The sequence below is a fragment of the Neovison vison genome, chromosome X (genome assembly GCF_020171115.1).
Source record: "Neovison vison isolate M4711 chromosome X, ASM_NN_V1, whole genome shotgun sequence".
NCBI classification, from domain to species: Eukaryota; Metazoa; Chordata; class Mammalia; order Carnivora; family Mustelidae; genus Neogale; species Neogale vison.
The window spans coordinates 126,795,089-126,820,233 of record NC_058105.1 but is presented as its reverse complement, the minus strand read 5'-3'; positions in this window follow the sequence as shown (position 1 = coordinate 126,820,233).

The window sequence follows — 25,145 nt, the reverse complement described above, 5'->3', positions numbered from 1 at the left end:
CATCCTCCAATCTGTTGACGGCATGAGCAGAACAAAAATCTGGAGGAAAGGAGAAAGCACTCTTTCTGCCTGACCGTGTGGGTTGGCTGTCGGTCTTCTCCCGTCCTTGGCCTGGCACTTGACTCCACCAGAGCTCCCTGGCTCTCTGGTCTTCAGACTCAGACTGGAACTAACCACCAACGTTCCTGCATGTCCAGCTTGGAGATGGCAGATCGTGGGACTTGTCAGGCTTCATATTCACAAGGTCTGGTTGGTGGTCTGGTTGGTGACTGAAGGAAACAGCCAAGTGAGAACTCAGCTGGCTTTAGGAGGCCCTCACTGCAAACACATGCAAACCACGTTTCATTCACAAGTAAGGGAGGCCAAGAACCTCCCCAAAAAGCTATGCAAAAGGGGACAACGAATGAGTCATACGACCTAACAGTCAGTGACTAGTTTAGGAAAACCTTCACCTGGAACGTTTTAGTTGTAGTTGTGTTCTTTGCCGAGCACTGTATACAGTAACTTTGGTAGCAACTCTGCAGAATCATGCAATTGTCAAGCTGTAAGTTCATGTATCCTCATGAAAGAATTCCCAAGGATTCTTATAATTATCCTTAGGGTCCATTAACTGTTTGGAGCAGTTCTTCTCCCGAAACTCTTCCGCAGAATGATCTGTCATCTTCTCTGCACCAGCCGTGGGTCGAAAAGGAAATGGTATCAGGAACCCTTCAGACATTGTATCAAAAGAAAGACAACCCTTGAAGGTACATAACAGTTTTCAGCCAATTGCTAATTTTAATGGGCAATGATTTAAATTCGTCAGTTGACATAGCACAATCTCCTGCAGGTCCTTCTGTTTCTTTCCTTTCAGGGCTGAATCATAACCTCTTGTACGCATATGTTTTCTTTCTCCATTTGTCTCTTGACGGATACTTGGGTTGTTTCCATGTCTTGGCTACTGTGAGTAGTGCAGCGATCAATATAGGGGTGCAAATATTTCTTTAAGATCCCAATTTCCATTATTTTTTACATGTACCTCCACATGGGTTAGCTGCACACTACAGTAGCTCTATTTTTAACGTTTTGAGACTCTCCGGTACTGTTTTCCATAGCGCGCCACCATTTTGCCTCCCCAACCTTCCCTGTGCAGTCTACAGAGGTTGTAGTTGTCTACTCATCCTCCCCAACGCTTGTTACCTTGTGTGTCTCTTGTGGTGCTGTTGCCAAGCTAACGGGTGTGAGGTGATATGTCACTGTTCTTCTAATCTGCATTTCCATGATGATTATTTTTGGTCTTGAACGTCTTCTCCCGTACCGGTTTGGACCATTTGTATGTGTTCATCGGGGAAATGTCTTTGCAGGAGAAGAAAGCCATTCGCAGAAGAACGACGCCAGGCCAAAAAAAGTACATGAGCCTCCTTAAATTGTGCAGAATATTGCACGATTCTACTTACATAATCGGACGCATAGGAGCGGAGAATACAATGGCGGTTGCCAGGAGCTGGGTGGAGGGGGAAATGGAGAGTTTTGCTTTAGTGGGTATAAAATTTCCATTATAAAAGATGATTAAGGTCTAGAGACCAGCTGTACAATATAATGCCTGCAGTTCACAGTATGTTGTAAGGGCAAACTTGAATTTCTGTTAAGACAGTAAATACGGTGCAAGGTGTTCTTGCCACAGAACAAACAAAAAACCAATACAGGGAACACAAGGACATTTGAAGAAGTGTCGGAGATGTCCATTGTCCCCACTGTGCTACTCTGATCCATGGATGTGTGTGTGTGTCCAATCTCATCAGAGAGCACACATTAAAAAGTACCATTTTCCGTGTGTCAGCTAGACCTCAATAAAGGTGAAAAAATAAATAAAAAATAAAAGTCCTCCTATTGAAAACATTTACAGTATCAAAAATCGTATTAGGCAGAAAAAAATGTTACATTCAAGACTAAGAAGATAACAAATAAATTATTTGAGAATCAATAAAAGCAAACTTGTGGGTTTTTTTTTTTTTCCATTTCTGAAAGCAATACTATATCAAGAACAATGGAGAAAAGTACTTTAATAAAGAAAGCTTGCCTGTTTTAAAAGTCACAAGTCGATAATGGAAAAATTTTCCATTTAAAAATTGTTAATCTGTATTAAGGAAGTCCTGCCAAAAAAAGAAAAAAAAAAAAAAAAGAACTGGGAACCTTTCGTGAATTTATAGGCACCGTTTGCCAACCCGATCCAATTTTTCCTCTTGTTGAAACCGCTTCATTAATTTAATGTGCAAGAAATAAATATTTGATGTGCAATTAGTTGGAGATTATTATGGCCATCGTGGATCCTTTCCAAATAAACAGCTGCTGCAGCAGTTTCCATGCATGAAAAGCAAAGCACAGAATGCAAAACAGAATGATGCACCAGCTCTGCAGAGGAAAGAAAGTTAAAATATTCAATTAGTCAGCAAGGTGTTGGCTCATTTGGAAGTTTGGCGATGGTCTATCAAAGCAGAACGGCGAAAACACAGACACACGTTCAGCCGAATATCCGTCCACCTGAACGGCCGTGGCCATGCTTACGCGCAGACGGGAGGCCTTCTTGTCCGAGAAGAAAATATTATGGAAATAGATGTTCATCCGATCTAGCAATTCTTTGGAGGTTGTCCATTTTATGTATTTATGGGTGTATCCGTGTGTATGGGTAGAATTTGATTATTGTAGATGAGCACGTAGGCACATGCTGTACGTGGCTATTTCTATATCCAGGAGGGAATGTTCTGGAAACTACCTGGAAATTTCAATGCTGGCTGGGTTGTTTTAATTTTGAGGAAGGCTTTGCTACTTCACGGCTCTGGCTGAACCTCTGGGAAGGAGCTCGTTGAGGTACTTAATCTCCCCGTGAGTTTTACAAAATTGTACCTTCCTTTTTCTTTTTTTTTTTTTTTTTTAAAGATTTTTATTTCTTTATTGGACAGAGAGATCACAAGTAGGCAGAGAGGCAGGCAGAGAGAGAGGAGGAAGCAGGCTCCCCGCTGAGCAGAGAGCCTGATGCGGGGCTCGATCCCAGTACCCTGGGATCATGACCTGAGCCGAAGGCAGAGGCCTAATCCACTGAGCCACCCAGGTGCCCCTATACCTTCCTTTTGAGAGAGGCCGCAAGAATTGGAGTTTGCCCACGTCCTCTGCTACTGCACCGGGAATCACCAGAAGGGAGACATTGTGACAAATAGCTCAATATTTCCAAATGCTTTTCCATGCTCTTCCTCTCCGGGAGCCAGCAGCGGAAGGGCAGAAGGGGATTCCTGGTACTGATACGGTTCTGGCTCGTGAGGACAGATTTGACCATCAAAGTAGTCGGGACGCAGAGCTTATGAGGCCCACTGTTCTCCCACCGTCTTCTGGAACCCAGACGTGGGGCCCATTTATTACGGTCATGCTCTGTTCCATTCGGAGGTTAAATTCTGCAGAGTCCTGCATTTTCCCCTTACTCTGCTCTGAAACACCCACTGCTCAAGGGAGGCCAGATTCTGGGGTTTTGTTTTTGTTTTTAATATTTTCCTTGGAGAGCAAGCGCAAGCAGGCGGAAAGGCAGAGGCAGAGGCAGACGCAGGCTCCGCATTGACCAAGGAGCCCAATGCGGGGCTCGATTCCAGGACCCTGAGATTTTGACCGGAACTGAAGGCAGTCGCTTCACCGACGGAGCCACCCAGGCGCCCCGATTCTGTTATTTTTTTTGTTTTGTTTTAGCCTCTGCTGCCTGCATGAAGGACACAGAGGCACAAACCACAAACACTACAGAGAAACACGCAAAGGCGTCGAATCAACAGTGTCCCGCCACGTTCTCCCGCTGCAAAGAGCTGTCTGCTCATCTGCCGAGCCAGAGCGTCCCTGAGAAGGTGAGGGATGTCACCAGGGAGGACGGGATATTCCTTGCCGTCTCTAACGCCTACGTACCCCAGTAGCTCAGCTTCTCCCTAGGACTCGTGGCACTCACGTGGGGACCAGCCGCCGTGCCCTGGGGAAGCCCGGCGGCCGCGCGGACGGGGAACACGTGCCAGCAGTCCCGTGGCGGTCCCGACCCATCCTCTCCAGACCGGGGAGAGTCCCCATGCTGATGTCAGCCTCCAGCTGTCCTCGAGCAAGCCAGCTGTCCCCGCATAGAACCGGGACCAGCGGTAGCCCCCGAGACCAGCTGCAACTGCAGATTGGTGAAAAATAAAAAAGAAACGGTTGCCGTCGATGTCAGCCCTGAGCCTCGGCGCCTTGCCGGAGAGCAAAACAAAAGTGACACACACCCACGCGCCAGACTTGGGGCCACGTCATAAAGGGGTTTTTAGGGAATAATGGTCAACGGCTCTGGAAATGCTGGCCGTGTTCCTACCCATATCTCTGTCCCCCTGCCTGGTGCAGAGGGAGAGGAGGAGATAACGTGTCAACAGCCTTGCCGGAAAGCCCAAGTCAGCTCCTTCCTGCTGTCCCCCGGACATGGTGAGAGGGAAAATGGGGACAGAGCTGTCGACTAGTGCCATACGGTAAGACACAGGCGTGACCTGTACATGGAGAACCGCTGTGGGCCAGAACGTTGCCCTGTCCCCGTCCTCAGCGAGGAGCCGGATCACGTGACCAGGGAGCTTGTATCCGTGGAGGTGTAGACGGGTAACCCGCCTGCACGGGAGCGAGGCCACTCTCGAGGAAGGCGTGAAGACGGCACGGCCCTGGGGAGCCGCGGAGGTGGGCTGGGACCTCAGCGCGGAGTCTGGGGATTCTCTGATCGAACGGCCTTTACGTGTGGGCCTGTGCCGAAAGGTGGATGGCTTTTCCGGCACTCCAGGGACCAGGGAGGGGACAAAGGAGCCGGCGGAGGGCCCCTTTGAGAAAGACCGAATGCAAGGAGCGAGACAAAGCAGTGCAAGGCATATTTTTTGGAGAAAGGGGCAAGCCACAAGTGCGGCCCTGTAGGACGGGGCAAGCCGCGGCGGGTGGCTCAGGCCGCCGGAAAGTGCTGGAGCTGTGTTGTTCTGACGGCTGTGGGAAGCCGCCTTGTGGTATTAAGCAGAAGAGTCTAATAATTATTCATCTGTGGTGTTAGCAAGTCTCGTCCACTGTCCTGTGGCAGCCAGACCAGAGCAGAGCCAGGGAGGGGGAGGCTGCTGCCGCTCCTCGTGATTCATGGGCTCTGTGTCTGCAAACTCCTGCCCGGGCTGCCGTCTGTTTGCAGCTCCACAATCCGCACGCGCCGGACTTTGGGGACCATTCACGGGCCATGCACAGGGCGGTGAAAAATCCACGCACGTGTCCAATCGGGGACACCCTGCGTCCTTGCTACGGCTCGGTGTCCCGTTTTCCACATTTCTGGGCCCTGAGTTTGCGATGTCGCTGTTGAACTTGACCGAGGGCTCACGTGCGGTCTGGTGTGCCGAAGAGCAAGAAGCCAGTGATGGGTCTTACGGGGAAAATCACGAGGGACGTCTGCATCGTGGAGTTGTCGGCCTTGCATCCCACGCGAGTGACCGAAGAATCGGTTGAAATGCGCTCTCTTTAAGAGCAACACACTTCAAACCAGATTATGTACTGTCTGGCGGGTCGACATGCGGTGAGCAAAGGCTCCCAGAAACGAAGCTGGATCTTCTGACCCCTGGGCGTGGTTCCGTGTTCGCTAATTTGGTGTTGACGGCTCCTTGGCCGACCGTCACCGCAGCTTCGTGAGGATCAGCTGGTGTCCCTAGGTCCACGGAGCTAGTGGGGATTGGGAGGGACGCGGATGTCCGGCATGAGAACCCCCACATGAGTCCCTGGTTCTCATGTTCAGTGGAAGCTCGGAAATACCCAGCCGAGGAGAAGGGAATTGTATATGGGCCTACGGAGATGGCGACATCTGAGCCTTGAAAGAAGCTAATGGGGAAGAAATGTATTAATTGCGGGCGCCTGGGTGGCTCAGTCTGCCTTCAGCTCAGGTCATGATCTTGGGGTCCTGGGATCGAGCCCCGAATCGGGCTGTCTACACAGCAAGGAGCCTGCTTCTCCTTCTCCCTCTGCCTCTCTCCCTGCTCATTCTCTCTCTCAAATAAATAAAATCTTCAAGAAAAGAAATTTATTGATTGATCCCTTATATGCGTGCATTAATATGGGAACTGTGACTCCACAGGGAATAGGAAGTTCAGCCAGTTAAGGTCATGGCCTCCAGGATTTTGAAGGGATTATATACATATTTTTGCATACATATCAAGGACCTCAGCCCTTATCCAGCGCGACAAGTTTATGACCTCAAAGGAATCACAGTACGTGGAACAAAATCCGCCCTCCGAGTTAAGAAAACATACCGTAGCTCAGGTAACAAATGTTTTTCTCTTTGTCGAACTAGAACGTCGGAACGGAGGCTCTAACCGGGGAGCAGAGCTCGACTTTGTGGATGGTAACGTGCTTTATGCGATCCGTCACATGAGAAAGCCCAGATAAGGGAAAGCAATCCCTTTACCAATAATACCCTCCCTCGCCACCTGCCCTCCTTCCTTCTTTCCTTCCCTCGGCGGTTTTATTTTTCAGGATTCAGTGAACCCTCCTGCGGCCTCAGACTGCCCCAGAATCTAGGAATACTGGAGGACTTACATTCTCTTGTGGGGAGAGGCAGACAATTATCAAGGAAACATATATTTCACAAGGTTATTGCTGTACATGGAATAAAATGCCAGAAAGAAAATACAGTTCCGTGGTACGGGGTAGGAATGGGCGTGGGTCCGTTCTAGGAGATGGTGAAGAACACAAAACCAGAATAATGCTATGTGTGGCTACAGAAATAAACATGAAAATAATCGTTCTCCACTACACGGTGCGCTTCTGGACACGTTCTCTGTCTGTGCACGCAGCGTGATGGGAGACCTTCGTCAAGAACCGCGGCGTCTCTGAGTGGCGGGAGACACGGGGCTTCACCCGCGGCCAGACAAGGCTGTGTTCCGGGTGGCGTGCGGGGGTCCTCTGCGTCAGAACCACGGGGACACCTCATGGAAAAGGCAGGTTCCAGAGGTCCTGGAACATGACGGTTCCAGATTCATCGTGGGCAAGGACATGGGGGAATCGTCTTGCACCGTAACCCTTGAGAAAGTCCACGTGTCTGCTCTAAGGTCGTTTGCTTATAGGGACAGCGGACCTATCCTTGTGGTCGTGCGTCCCACTGGACCTTGTCTCTTCATGGGAGAACATTCTCGGCCTTCCTACACACTGCCACGTGCTTGCTGTTCTGGGTGGGGGTGGACTCGGTCATGTGAAGGGGAGACCGTACGGCCAGAAGTTCTAGCCGCGTTGAAGTTCTGCTTCTGGACAGACAGCCTCTGTACCCCCCAGAGTCACGGCAGAGCAGAGGAAGGGAGGGAAGGTAAATGCAAAACCAGCTCCAACGGGGGTCCTTGACCGGAGACTTTAGGGCTCAGAGACACGCCAGACGGGACCGAGATCCGACTGTGTGCCAAGACCATTCCCGGTGTCTCTGTGGAAATAAACCGGTGGCCTCCTCGCAAGCACTGTTTGGGGACGGCACTGCTGTCTCCATCCCCGACGGAGGCATCCCTTGCCGCGCGGGAGAAGAGAAACCCACAATCCCAGTCTGCTTTTGCCACCGTTGCGGGTGATCTCCAAAAACGTTTGTTTCACTGTTTGATTCCAAAACCCTTTTAAAAATAAAATTAAGAGTATTTTCTGTACTCCCTGCTGGCATCAGGCATAAAAGGTTTCGATCTGGCTTTCTTTACGCAATGAGCCCTCCTTCTCCTACCGTTCAGCACCGTGTTCGAGCACGAAACCGTGGCTGAGATCCAAAAACTGTTCATAACCATCATCAAAAACTGTTCATAACTCAAGTGGTGGCTTAGGCGTGGACAGCGAGCGAGATGTACCAGAACTTGTCGCAGAAATTTATATATATGTGTGTATTTTGTTTTGTTTTTTTACTATTGATGACCATCATACCTAGTCATATTTCAAGCGTGGTGTTTAATTACAACGTGTATTTAAGTGTTTAATATACTTGTGGCCTTGGATCAAGGTTAAGGTTCTTGTTCTTGTTCTCTCTTCCTTTATTTCTTTTCCTGCTCCCCTCCCCTTGTCCCTCCTTCCCTTCCTTTTCTCCCCTGCTTCCTTTTCTCCTGCTGCTTCCCTTCCTTTTCTCCCTTCCTTTTCTCCCCTGCTTCCTTTTCTCCTGCTTCCTTCCCTCCCTTCCTCAGTTCCTAACTTTTTTTTTTCTTTCCTTCCTTGCTCCCTCCTTCCGTACTCCTTCCTAAGCTATGGAAACATCACGGCCTCTGAAAACCACCTGGCAAGACCACTGTCGTGTTGCCCCGTGTAGGAAGCAGACTACAGCACCCTCTGTCCTGCCCTGTCTCTCCGCTCCAGACCCCCAACTGGTGATAATTTATGCAACTTTGTCATGTACTGTCCAATAGGCCTGTCAAAGCATTGCTATAATTATAGATATAATGATCATATTTATAATATAATACATCAATCACGTATTTATAGATATCTTATATATAGTCTACATATATAATATGCATATTCTCATCTATCCATGGACTTATATTTTGATTGCTTCTTTTATCTTTTTTTAAGATTTTATTTATTTATTTATTTGACTGAGATCACAAGTAGGCAGAGAGGGAAAGAGAGAGAGAGGAGGAAGCAGGCTCCCCGCTGAACAGAGAACCCGATGTGGGGCTCGATCCCAGGACCCTGAGATCATGACCCGTGCTGAAGGCAGTTGCCACTTAGGCGCCCCCTCTGATTGCTTATTATTAAAATATTTGTCCTGTGACGTGAAGCAGGGTATCTGGCCAAATTTTATTAATCCATTTCACTGCATATGGTGAAAATCACTATATTGAATATACCTATATTGAATATTTGCCAAATTGTAATAAAAGCATATTTTAATGTATGCCCTCTAAATGTATGTAAAGGCACTCTGTATAGAGTATATTAATGTTTTGCATGCACCTGCTCGTAGATGTGTACGTGTACATACTTATAAACTGGACACACATATACATGCAAACCTATATGTACACATATATATGCATATACAAAATTCTTAAAATCCTATATGATTTTATAAAACCCACACTCCAGCAGCAAGCTCTGACCAGTAGTTGTAGGAGCTCTAAAGGATGAAATCCATTTATTCTCTAGACATAATTATCTCACTCAGCACACGGCAATCACAGAATTTAGTTTCCCATTATTTTAGACATCAGTTCCCTTTCTCTACAGCAAACATTCCACTGGAGAAGGTCTCATACTCCTGTGGCTTACTGTTGAGTTTTTCCAGCCCCGTGAAATTGAATAAAATAACATTTTACAAACAAGAGAATTAATTTCTATTAACTATTTATCTGTTTGTACAATCTGCGGCTCATAAATCAAATAAAATGTGATACCCTCGAGCAGAGAAGGACACGTAATCCACCCGTCCCAACATGATGTTTATTACCCGCCTTTCCCTCCAGAGGAATACGGGGAGTGAATTACTGAAATCTGCTTTTATTACTGATTCATTGCATTTGAGATCAAGAAGCTGCTTCGGATATTCAAGAATTTAAATTGGATGGAGACGAGGAATTCTGACGTGTGTTGTAGAGAAGGGGCAGGGGAAGACAGAGAGGGGGGTTTCTGATGGGGGTCGATTTCCAACGCGGGAGGCGCTGGGTGCCTGGGCCAAGGGGCGAGGGGGTGGTTTGTGACCAAACGGCGTGATCCTTTTAGCATGACGTCCCGTCGTGTGAACTGCTAAATGCAGACTTGTCCATGGACGGACCCCGTGACGGCTTCAGCCCCTACGTAAACCCACGAAATGGGGGCAGCAGTCTAGACCCTTCCAGAAGCTGGGCGACGGCCATGCGGCTTGTGTCCCTTTCTTCCCTGTGATGCTTGTCGGCTAGGGAGGGCAGTCATGGACAAAGGCATGACCGTTCCTTCTTGAAAGCTTTGTTGTGTGCACAGAGACCAGGTCGACGGGGACTGGAGGGTCTAGAGCGTCGTTTGCCTCGTCTGGGTTTCCTCCAGGTGTCTTGCTACTTCCGAGCGCAGAGTCATTCTTTCCTCTCAACAGTCCGCACTTGGAGGAGTTGATGACACGGATTTGAGGTTTATCAAGAGCACGTATGAAACAGGGTGGTCCCTTCGGAGAAAGGCTGGGTTGGACAAAGCCTTTGGTATCAGGTCTTGGGCTCTGTGATGCTTTGAAACGTGCTTCTGGACAAGAACCTTGCTCCCCATATACATAAAGGAACAACAAGCTCTAGATGACTTTGTATCTATCTCCCTGTGACTGGAACCCCCCAAAGCCCTTGCAGCTTCCAACTGAGCAGCCTCCCCTGTTCCAAATTGACCCACTCTCTCGCTTTCTCTTCTTGTTTGGAAGTTTTTGTGTTTCTAGGGACGCCTGTGTGGTTCAGTCGGTGAAACGTCAGTTCGTGGTTCGGACTCAGGTCACGATCTCAGGGGCGTGAGGTCAAGCCCTGCATTGGGCTCTGTGCTCAGTGTGGAGTCTGCTTGAGAATCGTTCCCTTTCTTGACCCCTCTGCTCCTCCGTCGGCCCTGTGCGTGTTCTCTTACTCTAAAATTAAAAAACTCTATAAAAAAAAGTGATGCACGTCTCCACATTTAGGCAAGAATGGGTTTGGTTAAATGGCAAATGTTATAAACCCTTGCCTTATGTTGTTTCGTTTTGCCGTTGCTACCCAATAGGGCACCTACCACCGTCTGTCTGACCACAGAATAAGAGAAAATTCTAAATGTTGCACAGAAAAATGTCCCCGAGGCACTGGAACTTTCTGAAGGCATCAGGGACACAGAGAGCGGGCAGCTCGAAGCAGGGAGGTTGGAAAATTGATGGAGATGCTGTAAACTTGAGACCTGTATCATTCTGCTAAGACCATCCCTGCAATGGAAACAGTCATAAAAATTAATTGTACTTCCAAAGAAGGCAGTTGTACAGATGGGAAAGTGAGCATCTCCGTCCGGCGTGGACAAGGACCGCCCGAGTTGCAGTGGGGAGGGCACACGGAGCCATCCAGTAGAACCCGAGGTGCATGTCAAGGGATTCGAGAGGATACGTAAAGGACGTGTTTCAGCATGAACATTTAAAACACTAAACAGAGGCGCAGGGTTCAGTCACAGCAACTGAAAAGATGCCAGGAAGTGACCTGAACCTGAGATGCTCTTTCCTGATCTTCAACCCCAAACTCCAACCAATGCCCCAGATGGCCATGCCCCGACGACCGTCTACACACTGGGCACGCTGAGGGTTTAAAATGTCTTCACGTACCTCTACTCCTTTAAACACCCGCACTGTTCTCCGCGGCTGGTCCCAGGCTCATTTCCTGACAAGAAAAACTGAAAGGCTGAGGGACGTGTCCCCAGAACGTTCTAACCATGTCCAGGGTTTTTCACAAGCTGTGGGACGATGACGGCCACATCCCCAAACGTCCTCGGCAAACTCAGTCCTGGGAGGGACCTGCTTTCCAGATCTGAGAAGTTCATGTGGGACATTGGAAATGAACTCACATTCTTCGACAGTCGCACCTGCAAAAGGCTAGTCCGAAATACCTAAGCCACTTCATGCTATGAAAACTAGGTGAGTTAACACCCGTGACCTTCCTCCAAGGTGTACGTCTGCCTTTAAAACTGTTGTTGATACCGTATTAGTATGGTGGACCTGAAAAATAGGCATTGTCTTTGGGGACAGCGAGGTCTTTCCAATCAGTAATACAGAGGGTTTTTTGGCTCCCACACACAGTGTCTCATAGACACTGTCCTTTGTGCACCGTGAGCACTATGTCCTGCCTACCAGGGACAGTGTCCTGCTACCAACATCATCGAGGAAGCAGGAGGTGCTCTGACCACCATCAGGAATGGTCCTTCAGTACAGCCCTTCAGTAGTACTGTCTTGGGCACTTGCCCTTGCTGGGCTACAGTTGAGGCACCACTGGAACCGCTGACCTCACAGAGGAGGCAGACCCGGCAGCGGCGCCGTAACAACAGAGCAGCTTCAGGACGTCCGCTCCAACGATGCAGCCCTGCTCCTTCCCCATGCGCCTGCCCCTCATAGGCTCCAAGGACTGGATTCATGCCTTCACGCACGGAACCCCAACTGAATGCCTCTCCGTTGCAGAGCCACTGTGTGTGGCAGAAATAGAAGAGTGAGAAGAAGCCATCCAGCTTCTGGAGCTGACATTTGCAGGGTTGGGGACAGGAGCCACACACATGGGAAGGCCAATGACACGCCTGAAATGAGGGACAGTGTATACAAGGAGCACATCACATCATGCCATGTGAGGAGGTATATCGGATTAGAGCAGCTGCTGTGGTCCAGAATGCAAGAGTGACGGGCCGGATGGTAACGGGGGGCTGGGTGCGGTCACGTCCGCTGCTGGATGGGAGCCCCGAGCTGGAGAAGGGGATGCTGGGAGGTTCCCACGCATGAAGCGTGTGGTCCTGTGTATTTGAACCTTGGGGAGGAGGACCGAGCGCTGTCCGGGGTGCTGAGACCCAGCTTGGGAGGTTCGGGAGAGGTCCACGGTGTGGTCACCACAGTGAGCACAAGGAAAGGAAAGACATAGGAGAGGGAGGGTCCCAGAGAGGCCGAGACATGGGGGGTCGTGGAACTGAGCACCGTAGGAGACGGTGGGTCTTGTCCACATCGGAACACAGAGCCATTGGAGGGTCAGGAGCAGCCCTCTGAAGGGAGCCAACGGATAGGATCGCCCCACTGCTGCGTGAGAAGTGGGTTGGAGTGGTTGGAGGGGCAAAGCGGGGTGGCACAGGCTCTCTCCTCACGCATTTACGGAATGGAGAAGATCTGGAACACGTGGTCTGGCACGGGCTGTAGGATGTTAGGTTGCGCACGGAAATGCTCTTCCTGTAGAAGTATGAAATACGGTCGTCCTAGCGGAACCCCTTAAAAAGCTCCAGCGTCCCCGTGCTGCCAGCATCAAGGTGACCCATTCCCATGTGAGGCACGAGCGCCCCACAGAAGGTCGGACCAGCCGGGCCCTAAGCCTCAGGTAGCAGCAGTATTGAGGAGGACGAGGCAGGGAGCTGTGTAAAGGGGAAGCGAGGCCTGGGGATGTTTTCACAGCAAGCTTGGCGAAAACTTGCCTCTTCGTTTAAATAGTTAAACAGGATTTAATGGATGATGGGAACTGGAAGTTCATAGGCAATCCTGTTATAAGCGGGATAAAATAAGGTGGTTTTTCTGTTTTTTGATTCTTTTGTCAAGCACAGTCTGATTGCCCGGACCTGGCAGATGCGGACGCACACCCGCTACCCTGACCTTCACCCCTCCCTGCTCTCTCTCTCCTGACTGTGAAGACGATTGTTCCCACTACACTTCCGAACGGCGGCTTGTAGAGTGTCAATCGCACACACACAACCCCCCCCCTTATTGCTCAACACCATCGTAATCCCGTTTTTTTGTCTCACTTCCTGAAGGGGCTCACGTCCCCATTTTCTATTTTCTAATTTGTGATTCCCAGGTCCACATTTTATAGCATCCTGATGTGCACCTTCAACTAAAACGATCTCCTGCTGCCTTCTTTGGGTTCTGGGGGCATGGAGCTGTCGCCATTTTGCTTTTTTATTTTTTATTATTATTTTTCTTTTCCTAAAAGGCCATTTGCTGATGTTTGTAGAGTTTGGTCTCTTATAGCGAGTGAGATTTGCTAAGGACGTCTCCGTATCATTGTTCTCGAAGGTAATGCTGTGTCGGCTCCCGTGTCCAACCCAAAATGGTCCGGGGGGAATGCATCATTTCTACTTGGATTTTTTTCCATGTATCAAATAGGGACAAGGAAATATTGTTCCCCCAAATGATGCTGAGCGGAAGAATGCCCTAACTGTGTGTTGCCTTCAGGGAAGGGACGTTTTGGGGCAAAGGCAACAGGAAGCCTGTAGCTCTGTCAGAGAATATGAGATCGGGCCAGGGCCCCTGGGAGGAAGACAAATAGGGCCTCCTGCTGTCGTATGCAGCTGTCAGGAATGAATCGCCCACTACCTCCTCACAGGGAGCCTCTCCGTGGGGGATATAAAAATAGAAGGAGACGTTCATAACCCACTCTGTCATTCTTTCTCTCTGGGAAACTGTTTCCCCAAAGACCAGAGACCGAAAGCTTGGATGACAGTGGCGAGATCAAGGTCTGCTGTTGCAAAGGAAATCTTCTGCATGGAAATGGCTGGAGAGTGGGGGGGAAAAAAAAAAAAGGGAAAAAAAGAGAAAATGACAGAGTCCCTTCCTTGAGATTGTTGATGCTTGACCTAAGCTGGTGAGACGTCTTTCTGAGTCAACTAGGTCTGTTGGGGTGTTACAGACACAGACTTTCTGGACCTTCCAGAATGTGCTAATTGAGCGACTATAATATATAAATATATATATATAACGATATAACATGTAGCATGTTTTATGCCTGCCTTCTCTAGAGAATATATGACAGAGATTCCCATTTGAGTTCATCTTTTGGGCAATTTGGAGAATGAATTATTATTCATCTCCTCCACGGTCAGTCATCAAAGCCCACACAAGAAGACATTCCTTGAATTTTAGTTTGGCGGATGTGACAGTGAGTGAAAGAGAAGGGAGAAATAGGGTTTCTACAAATAAATGTGTGTGTTTTCTTTTACGAGCCAAGGATAATATTAGACCCAGGCGTCTCTCTTGGGCATATCTCTCAACAAATGTCAACCTAAATTCTCAACCCGAGTTTCTCAAGCTACTGAATACGGGTGCATAAGAACACCGCATTCCCGAGTTTTCCGATTGATTGCATCCTGATTCATCTTTATGTTTTTAGTCTGTACTTTGTCTTCATTGAGGAGTTGACTCCTGACCACATGGCTGTCAGCAGATCCAGACTTCAGATGAATGAGCAGGCTTATCTTTCCCTGGACGCTGTGTATGCCTCATTTTCCTGAGAGTCTCAATTTTCTTGAGGAGTCTAGAAATATTTTTCTCAGTTATGGTGTAGGACAGTTCTAAGATGAGGCAGGCTAACGGTTCAAGGCATCTTTGGGCATCCCTCCATGGTCTGTATTTTCTAGATGGTTCATCAAAAGGGAGATATCTCCGTAATTCACTATCACATAAGTCAATGACCCAATATACCATATATATTATATATGAAAAAAAAAAAAAACGGAACACAAGTAAAAACATTGTAAGTGCAGATTCGATCTCCTGAACCATTCGGGATGGTGGAAGTTGATTGTTAAAGGATCCGCTTGCCTAATGAGTTGGAAGGGATAGATGTTCCTCCATCCTTCACGGATGACTCAGAAATCCCTTGGAGCCATCAGAACTGCCAGGCTCTGGACACCTCGTCCTCCCCGTTGTCAACAATCCCTGCCAGTTGCTCACCCACTAAATGACCCTCTTCATCATAGACCATTATCCTGATTGCCGCTGTCTATACTGGCTTGAGAAGGTCAACGTTCTTCAAACTGGTTTTTATTTTTTAGAGTCGATATTACTGTGCAAAGATCATGCAAGCCTGGTTGAACACATATTTGGACTTAAGCTACATAATATATCTGATGAGGTGTGATTCATTATTCAGTCTTGGACATGTTGACAATGATCATGTTACTAGCTTCTGGTTTTCTGTCTTTTGGCAGGTCGTCGTGAAGCGACGAACGTCCCTTCCACATGCACACGTCCGGGGCTCTGGCTAACCAGCACGTGGGAGCACCATCAACCGCAGAAGGGTCCTCAGCACCATGTTGGACAGTGAAAGAGATCCGAGTGTCCAGGATGAAAGAGGTAAGCCCGTCATGGCAGTGGTGTAATATGAAATTATTATGCAGCTGATGCGAATTTTGTTTCCAATGTGTCGGGTTCATGGGTGAAGTTCAAACATAGAATATTAATTCAGAAATGCAGCCCATAACACTAGATAGAATTAAATTTTGAAAGATAGAAACATATGTATCTACATGACCTATGTATACACCTCTTTACGCTCCCTTACGCACTTACCAGAGATCACACTGAACAGAGAGAGAAGAGGGGCTGTGTGGCCAGGAGAGGATGGAAGGAAACATATTCAGAATCTGGAGAGAGAGGAACAAATCTCTATCTCAGGTAAAGACCTTATACCTTACCTTTCCTTTCTTCTTTGCCTTTGAGCAGTTATAAAATAAAATTAAATAGTATCCCAACTCGTTATTTTGTAAAAATCAAACGTATATGAGCGTGAGGAACGTGCAGATTGTGTGAGAAGCGGGACCTATAGGGATGCACGCCTGCCTAGGAAGAAGGAGCTCTGTCCTAGGTGGACCCGGCAATGGTGTGCGGGTTTTTGGAGTGATGCAGCCCTGAAGACTTCTGGGTACAGACGCGAGGGGCAGCCCTTGCTCTTGGTCATGGAGGGCAGGATAAGGCATGCATCTCAAAATCGAGATCAGGGATCTGAGGCTTCCTCTTAGGCAAGCCAATGGGCCCAGTGTCAATGGTGCCTCCCCAGCAAGTTGCCCCTAACTGGCGTGGAGGCCTGAAAGTGAGACCACGTCACTTAGCTATGGAACAACACCCGCCTCCCTCAGCTGAGCCCAGGAAGTCGGGTATATCAGAAGCAAGCAAGCCTGGCTCTCCAGTGGTGATGATTCTCCATGATGTTCTGCTACCCTGGCCTCCCCTAGAAGCTCCTTTTGAGCGGTTGAGGAGGGAGAGGCGCAATCTTCCCTTTGGACATGTACAAAGGAAATACAGATTGTTCCTCCTGTAGCTTAAATGCACATCCCAGGAGCTTTTCTGTTACACAACTAGTGCTGTGAAACACAGCATGCTGGTTCCAACGTGGCCATGCAGCAGGAAAATTGGATGATCCAGATTGACTTCCGCCATGGCCTCAGAGCCAAGCAGGCCCCGTCCTGCCCTCCCTGTGCTGGCCAATGGCCGAGTTGCCCTATGTCGTATCAGCAACCGATGGCAGAAGGGTTAGAGATATTGGTTGTGAGGTTTCAGATAAGATGTTGCTGTTGGTCTATGTCTGTCAGCTCCAGAAAGCAAAGATACTCATTTCGTCACTTCGAGCTCTCCTGGGACTAGCTATCAGGTGTTCCTCACTTCTCGTGGTAAAGATAGTTTTGTTTTTTTGTTTTTTTTCAATTTTTCATGATAAAGATTTTTCCTATTTTTTTTTGAACAGCTGAGATGCTTTTCTTTCACACACACAAGTCTATTGGAATTTTGCCTACATTTTAATGTTCTTATTTTGATTGCTCTTACGTTAAATCCGGGAAACTTGGTGAAAGCTATTTAAAATTACTTGGCTCTTGTCCCTAAGTTTTAATCCTTCTTTTCCCATTCATTTCTGTTGTAAATGCATTTCTTTATCTGTGATGTTAGCACGCACCTGGTCAGTTTTTCTCGGCCTTACTATCACTTCTGTCCTCCTTGTAAATGGTGGGTTCTCCCAAGGCCCCATCCTTGACCTCCATGTTTTTTTTCCCAGCTGCTCTGTCTCCCCAGGCAATGTTATCTATTCCCATGGTCATATATGCCCTTTGTATCAAGAAGACCCCCCCAGTTCTTGTCTGCAGCTCTGACCTCATCCCTAAAATCACAAGTGCAACTACCGACTTGTTTTCGACCCTTGGGTGCCTATAAGCCGGCTGTAAGGAAATACCCCCAACATAAAGCTATTGCTTCTGTATTGCACACAAACAGGTACTCTCATCCCCAGCTTCTTTAGCCCAGTAACCAGCAGGTGACTCAGACTTACGCATTGGATTCCCGTCTTTCTGTCCCGCCACACCCACTAATAGACCACATCAATAAGGCTGTCCAGTCCATTTAAAAAATTATAGTGCAGGGGCGCCTGGCTGGCTCAGCCAGGATAGCTTGTCACTCTTGATCTTGTGGTTGTTAGTCTGAACCTCTCGTGGCATATAGAGTATATTTAATAATAAAATATCTTAGGGGTGCCTGGGTGGCTTAGTCGGTTAAGCGGCTGCTTTTGGCTCAGGTCATGATCCCAGGTCGTGGGAGTGAGTCCTGCCTCAGGCTCCCTGTACAGCAAGGAGCCTGCTTTGACCTCTTATTCTGCCTGCTGCTCCCCCTGCAAATAACCACAACAAATAACCACAATCTTAACAAAGTAATAAAATCTTTTAAAAATTAATTAATTACTTCACCTGTCCAATTTCCTTCATTCCCAGCACGGACACCTTACCCCAGCTGCTGCCGTCTTTCATTGTTGCTGTTGTTAAGAGCTGCCCAGGGCTCTCCCAACACCCACTCGTCCTCTTAGCAACCAGTAATTATTAACAAATAGTCCGTATCACTGGTTTAAGTTATCAAGTCCTCTGACCCAGTGCTTCCAATCACACAAACAGGGAAGGATAACTTATAGCTTAGCCTAAAATGCCTTCCGTGACTTGCCATTACCTCCCTCCCCGGGCTCGTCCCCATCTCTCGCCCCCCAACCATGGTGTTCCATCACTGGCGGATGGTTTTCAGCTTCTCAGGCACAAGGCACAAAAGATATGTCATGAAGTTGTCTTTAGCAGTAAAGGAGTTAATATGCACCAAGTACATAGAGCCATATTCCCATGGGCCCTCCATAAATTTACTTTTGCACACAGCATTCGATGACTATTAGCAGGTAATATTAAGTATGCTATTATCCAGGATACGAACTCACTTGTCTTAAATCACATGTCATCATGAGGCCATATTTCTGCCATGCGGTGACTGTATCCAATTTCTAAGTCATCTTGCTGTCTCCAAAGTGAAGCAGGTCAGGTGGCCTTTTATTTTCTAAATTCTGTAGCTTCAAAATACTGCAGAGCGGGGCACCTGGGGGGCTATGTCTGTTCAGCGTCTGCCTTCAGGTCCGGTCACGGACCCAGGGTCCTGAGATCGAACCCCTGGTCCGACTCCCTCTGCTTCTCCGCTCTCTGCCTACTCCTGCTCTCTCTCTCTCTCTCTCTCTCTCTCCTGCATGCACCCTCTCCCTAATAAATAAATAAGAATCTTTTTTTAAAAAGCCATAAAAAAGAGAAATTAAAAAAAAAAAAAAATGCTGCCGAGCGGCAGTATAACCCTTGTTGCCTATGTCAGTGAACACATGTACCTGTTTACGCTGGTATTTAATCCAGGAGTGGCAATGTTGGGTCCCACGGTCGACATGTCTTCAACTGTGTGGATACTATCAGATGGCTTCCCCGAGTTCCTTTTTCCAAATGACACGCATATGCTGGTTTCATTTATTTATTTATTTATTTTTAGGTCTAGTTGAATGCTTTTCAAATCAGCTATGTTGATAAATAATTCCTTCCAGAATACAGTCCATACGACAGAATGTATCCGTATTAGCTCAAAAGAGTATTCTAATTACAGAGAAACGCATCAGCCTAAAAATTATCTAGGAATTGCAAATGACATATCATCCTGCATTTGTATGGTATGTGTCATTATTTGGAATACCTCATTGTTTTAACTGCAACCTTCTACCACAGTTGGCCTAGTCACAGCAAACAGTATTCTGTATTTTAGGAATAAATTAACTATATCATCTAAGAGTTCATCTTCACATTCTGCCTTCGTGTGCATTAAAGGATCAACGTCTCTGTTAAGGCTCACAGGGATTTTGAATCCACCCTCATATATCATTAGGCTGAACGTGAACATCTTTAAGGTGGATTCACCAGCAGTATGGAATGTTAAAATGATGACTAATGTGCATTTCTGCTTTTAACTTATCACATGCAGTTCATATACGCTGAGATATCCACGTGGTCTGATCGCCTGTAAGGTTTCGGGACCACTGAACTCAGACCTGCTCTTCTGTAGTTGTTTTATCGGGATGTTATGGTTGTGAATCCGCACGTCTGTCTTGAGTCCCTATGTAAAGATATTATTTTCCAGTTTCTTAAAGTTGACAAATAGGTTTATTCAGTGAGAGAAGTGACCATTATGAAAACAATTTTGAGTAATAATATGCTGAGTTTAAGAAAGAGTTTCAGATTGTAGTAAAAAAGTTGAACTTAAGGGGCACCTGGGTGACTCAGTGGGGTGAGCTTCTGCCTTCGGCTCAGGTCATGATCCCCGAGTCCTGGGATGGAGCCCTGCGTCGGGCTCCCTGCTCAGCGGGAAGCCTGCTTCTCTATCTCCCACGCCCCTTACTTGTGCTCTGTCTGTGTCAAATAAATAAATAAAATCTTAAAAAATAAAAGTTGAACTAAATAGTGCCATTCTGTTGGACTTTCCTCTGCTTACCAAAATGAAGATCCTTAGAGCTGGCCGTCTGTGGTTGCATAAATTTTGTGACTTTGTTTCTTTAGTGATGCTGCTTCCTACTCTACAGTGTATTTTTTTTTAATATTTCATTTATTTATTTGACAGAGAGAGACATAGAGAGGGAACACAAACAGGGGGAGTGGGAGAGGGAGAAGAAAGCTTACCGCTGAGCAGGGACCCCGATGTGGGGCTCAATCCCAGGACCCTGGGACCATGACCTGAGCCAAAGGTAGATGCTTAAGGACCAAGCCTCCCCTAGTCTACAGCGTGTTGAATCTGAGCTGTATGCCGTGTATGGCATGGGTCATTCCTTGGCCCAGCTATCGTGCAGATCTGATCGTGGTATCACTTGGCATTTCTTGTTCCCTGTTTAACCAGATTCTAATGGCACAAACCGCCTACTTTTAGCAAAATTCCTTCTCTTCTGTCTTTCGCAACTGCATTTTACCAGTTTCCTCTTTTGTCTGTATCATTTCTTGTGTGGGTTCAGCTGGGGCTCACTGATGGACACAGATGAAGAAATAACTCCTACCAAGAAACAAATCTCCTACAGGCTTCATACTGGGGGAATGAGCCAATGTGGGTTCATCTGCTGGCATTTGTGCTTTTCTTGGTCCGTATGGATTTTGGAGTAGTTGGAAAATAAGGTCCATTTGGAGCATGCACGGACCTTAAGGTTGGTCTACACTTCTTCCTGTTTCTATCCTAATCCACCACAAACCCAAACCCACAGTCTTCATCCAGAACGAAGGCAAAGTGCCTTATACACAACAGGCTTTTATTTCTCATGGTTCTTCGGCTGGAAGTCCCAGATGAAAATGTGAGCAGGGGTCTGGTGATACCTGACTTCCTGGTTTGTCATTTCCAAGACTCCTCTCTGGGTTCCCTTTGTAAGGTCAGTAACCCCAGTCATGAGGGCTCATGATGACCCTCCTCACCTCGTCACCTGCCAGTGACCTGTCCTTCCAAACACCATCCCATTAGGGCTGAGTTCTCACTTGAATTTGGGGGTGGGGGGCAGAAACATATACTTTGCACCAACTTTGGAAACCTAAAACGTGACTGCGAAGGGAACAGAACAGCACAGCAGGATTTATTTCTCTCTAAGAATGTCATTTCTTAGAGGGACAGAAACAATGACATTTTATAAACATTTGATATAAAATAGCTATTCCCAAAAGAGCTGTGAGTCCCGGTATCGAGTCCTTAAGGTCCCATTTATACAAAAACGAAACTCGAGAACCCTAACACTGTGTGATTTGTATTTATATCTTGGCTTCAGTGGGAGGGAGGGCAGGAGACGTAACGGGAGCTTCGGAGTCTGGCAAATGTGAGCTCGGAACTAAGCTCTGACAGGGGACTTGACGTTTTACGTCTCTAAGCTGTCATTCCATTCTCTGGAGGACAGAGAGAGTACCACCAACAAAATCTGTAAAGTGCTTAGAGGGTTAGACCAACGATCTTTCAAAATGGTTGTACCAATTCACCATCTTCTAGTGCCGCTTGAGAATTCCACGGACTTCTCTCCGTCTTGGCCCCTGACCAAGCAGCCGCTAAGCCCTTCGCATCTGGAACAGAGACATGAATGGCCATGTGGTGGAAGCTTTGGATACCCACGTGGGACGGTGTGTGGCTGGGGAGATGCTGCTGAGAATGTGGGAACACCCAGTTCGTGGAGAACCCACGGGTCATACTCGGTTAACGTTGGTCTTCACCCTGAGAGGTGAGGCTCTTTCAATGTCTTCTCCCCTTTGGTCATCTGATCTGTCTTCCTTCCCACGTCCCTTGCTCCCTGTCTGGATTGGCACTTGTCTTGTGTTTCGAATCACCTTCCCCAAAACGGAACTTCCTTTTTTTTCCTCTCTCTGTCTCTCTCTCTCTCTTTACCCTATTTTAATCTTGTCCATTGCCAATTCCTGGTTCATCCCTGATGTGACTTTCTCCAGGAAGCTTGACTTACACCTGTCCTTGACTTGGGTGGCGTTCTGAGTAAAATCACGTGTCCCTCAATGGAGATACCCATCCCCGCAATGGCTTTCAGAAAGGCGCCTGTTTCTCCCATATGCCTGGCATCCCAAAGGCAGGAAAGGCCTGCACTCTGTTCTCCATCCCTTACCAAATTCTCTTTCGTTCTCTTTGCTTAATTCCCGCCCTCCAATACCTTCTCCCTTCCGAGGCTCCTCTGCCACCAGCCTTGGAGGATCCCCTGACCAACCCACGTGATTTGAGGATCCATGGATCGTGCCTTACCTAAGCAAGGCCCCAAATCCAGATTGAGTGACAGAAGACGGTGAGATTGATAACATAGAAGTGGTATCAAGTCCATTTGCCATGCCTCTAGTGAACTGTGTTTACACCTTCGCCTGCGCTGTTTCTTACCGTGTTGTTTAGAATCGGCTTCCCTTCTCTTCCTGTTTCTTTGTTAGTGAGTTTCCTCATTTCCCCCAGAGACTTACTGAATCATAGATTTTGCGGCATTTAATTAATTTCTATTGAGTATGGTCTCAGCATATGTCAGACGTACAGGCAGCGTCTACGGATCTCCATCAGCGGCTTCCTGGCACATACTGAGTTATCTGCCCGCAGAACAGGACACGTACAGCCTCATTAATCTCGCCCCAGCTACCCAGAATCCCGCTCCTCCCAGACGTCCGTGGGAAACGTATGGAGTACCCAGTTTCATATATTATTTAGAGAGCCCTATTGATTTCTACAACTTTTCCTGGGTCAGAAGTCTGGTGATTCATGGCCCTCACATTCTGTTTCACTGTTTCAGTGCGGGAGTCCAAGTTCTCCGTGCATGAGACCGTGGCAGTGGGTTTTATCTGCTTTCGGCCAAGAAGAGCTCTGTGTAGGTACAACCAACCCCGTGCGCCGTGGGGACCACTTGGGGAAGACGCTTTTCCCAGATAGGGTAACAGCGAAAACGGCAGAAGTGATCACAACAAAAAAGCTTTCCCCACCCAAATCAGAGACTATCCCATCACCGATGTCCACATAGAGACTTGAGAGCAATCTGGATCCTATTTCTAGACCTTTCAACAGTAGTGATGAACAAAGGAGTCAGATGGGTCCACAAACGGCTCCCGTTTTTATAAAGCCATTTCTGTATGAGACAAGTGTTCGTTCCTTACTAAGAAGTCCGAAGTCCACTTCCATTACGCGTTTCTTGTGCACGTCCTAGAGTCCCCACCTTGGCTCACCCGACGTCCCGAAGTTAGCCAAACAAGCAGATCGTGCCTCACTCCCTGTATTTTGTGATGTTTGAGAATTTCAACATAATGATACTGTGAAGAGTTGAGAAGGAACCTGAATGCCAACATCTTAACACCCTTGGAAAAGACAGGGCCCCGGGGCAGTCCGGCATCCATTCTTGCCTTTGGCTGGGGACACGGAGGAGAAGAAAGACAGGTGTTAGCTCTGGTCCATCTCTGTAACACTGTCTCCTAGCGGGAAGGGCCCCATGCTGTCTCCTGGTAGGGGAGTCCGTATCTGTGATCTGCTTCAGCCGAACATAGCTGGTGTACATAGGATTCTTTGTGGATTTATTCTTTGTGCATTTAGTATTCTTTGTGGATTTAGAATACATAGTATCCTTTGTGGATATCTGGATTTATTCTCCCCAGAAACTACTACAGGATCTACGTAACCATCTGACCACAACAGGAGACGTTTTGGAGACAATGTTCTTTATACAGATTGTTCCCACCAGCAGTGCTTAGAGACTTGGAACGTTAAGCAAGGACCAGAGCGTGTCCTTATGAAAGAAGACAGAACTAGAACAGTGTGGACGACCCCAGACCTTGTTATCCAGTGTTGAATTATTAGGAAAGTTTGATCCTGGGTAGGATCTGAGGATCTCGTGGAGTAACCCAGTGTAGCTGATCTCTATGCTGATTTTAATTTTCTTCACTGTTGCCTATAAACATACACATATCACATTTTAACATTTTATATCGAATCTTCACTTAGTTCCATCATATTGGTAAAGAAGAAGGGAACCTGTTTCATGGTGTATTGTATGGCTTGACTCTGGAAAATAGGTATAGAGCCTTAATAATATAAACTCATAAGTCTTCTGATTTAGCCAAAAATTGTGATTGTTACATGGGGTTATGGAGTAGACATATTGGGGTAGAAATGTAAGAGACCGAAATCCGTAAGTAACAGGTGGATCATCTCTAAAACTAAGAAATAAAGAGAGCACATCTTTGCTTTTAAAATAAAAAAAAAGGAGGTTAATTCTCAAAGAAATAGCTAAAATAGTTAAAAATACCTACCTCTCGAGTTCCAGAGACGGGGCAGAGTGAGATAAAGGACTACAGGTTTTAATTCTAGCATGAGTAAGGTAATTTTGCGTTATATACACACGCACATACGTGCCTTTAATACATCTTTAAATTAAACACTTTTACGAGCTAAAAAGGCTGACGTAGCCCTGCTTTCCACCAACACCCTCGGTTTCCAGCTCCCGGGTTTTCTGTCCCAAGCGTCCACACCGCACACGTATGCAGGAGCCGACTGATGAGGGTCATCACTTTGGGGCCGTCTGACAGCAAAGCAGATCGTCACTGACTCTTTGTGAAGCAGACTCAAAACTGATTTTTTTTTTCTATTACCGCTAAAGAAACGCGTGTTTTGTCCTGTGTCAATGTAATAGTTTGATTTGCATCATCTTTACCAATTTTGTCCCTTCTCCGTTGTGGTGCCATCCGGCCACGCTGTGTCCCTTCATTCTAGCTAACGTCCTTCTCTCTTTTCATCTGTTCTATCCCATCCCACGCACTGTCTCCCACTGTGGGCGATGTTTGATGCTGCCCCCGAGCTTTTTCCGCGTTCTGGGTCACCTACCACTAACTTCTGTTACTCACTCTGAGAGAATGAAAATCTCAGAATGCATTTT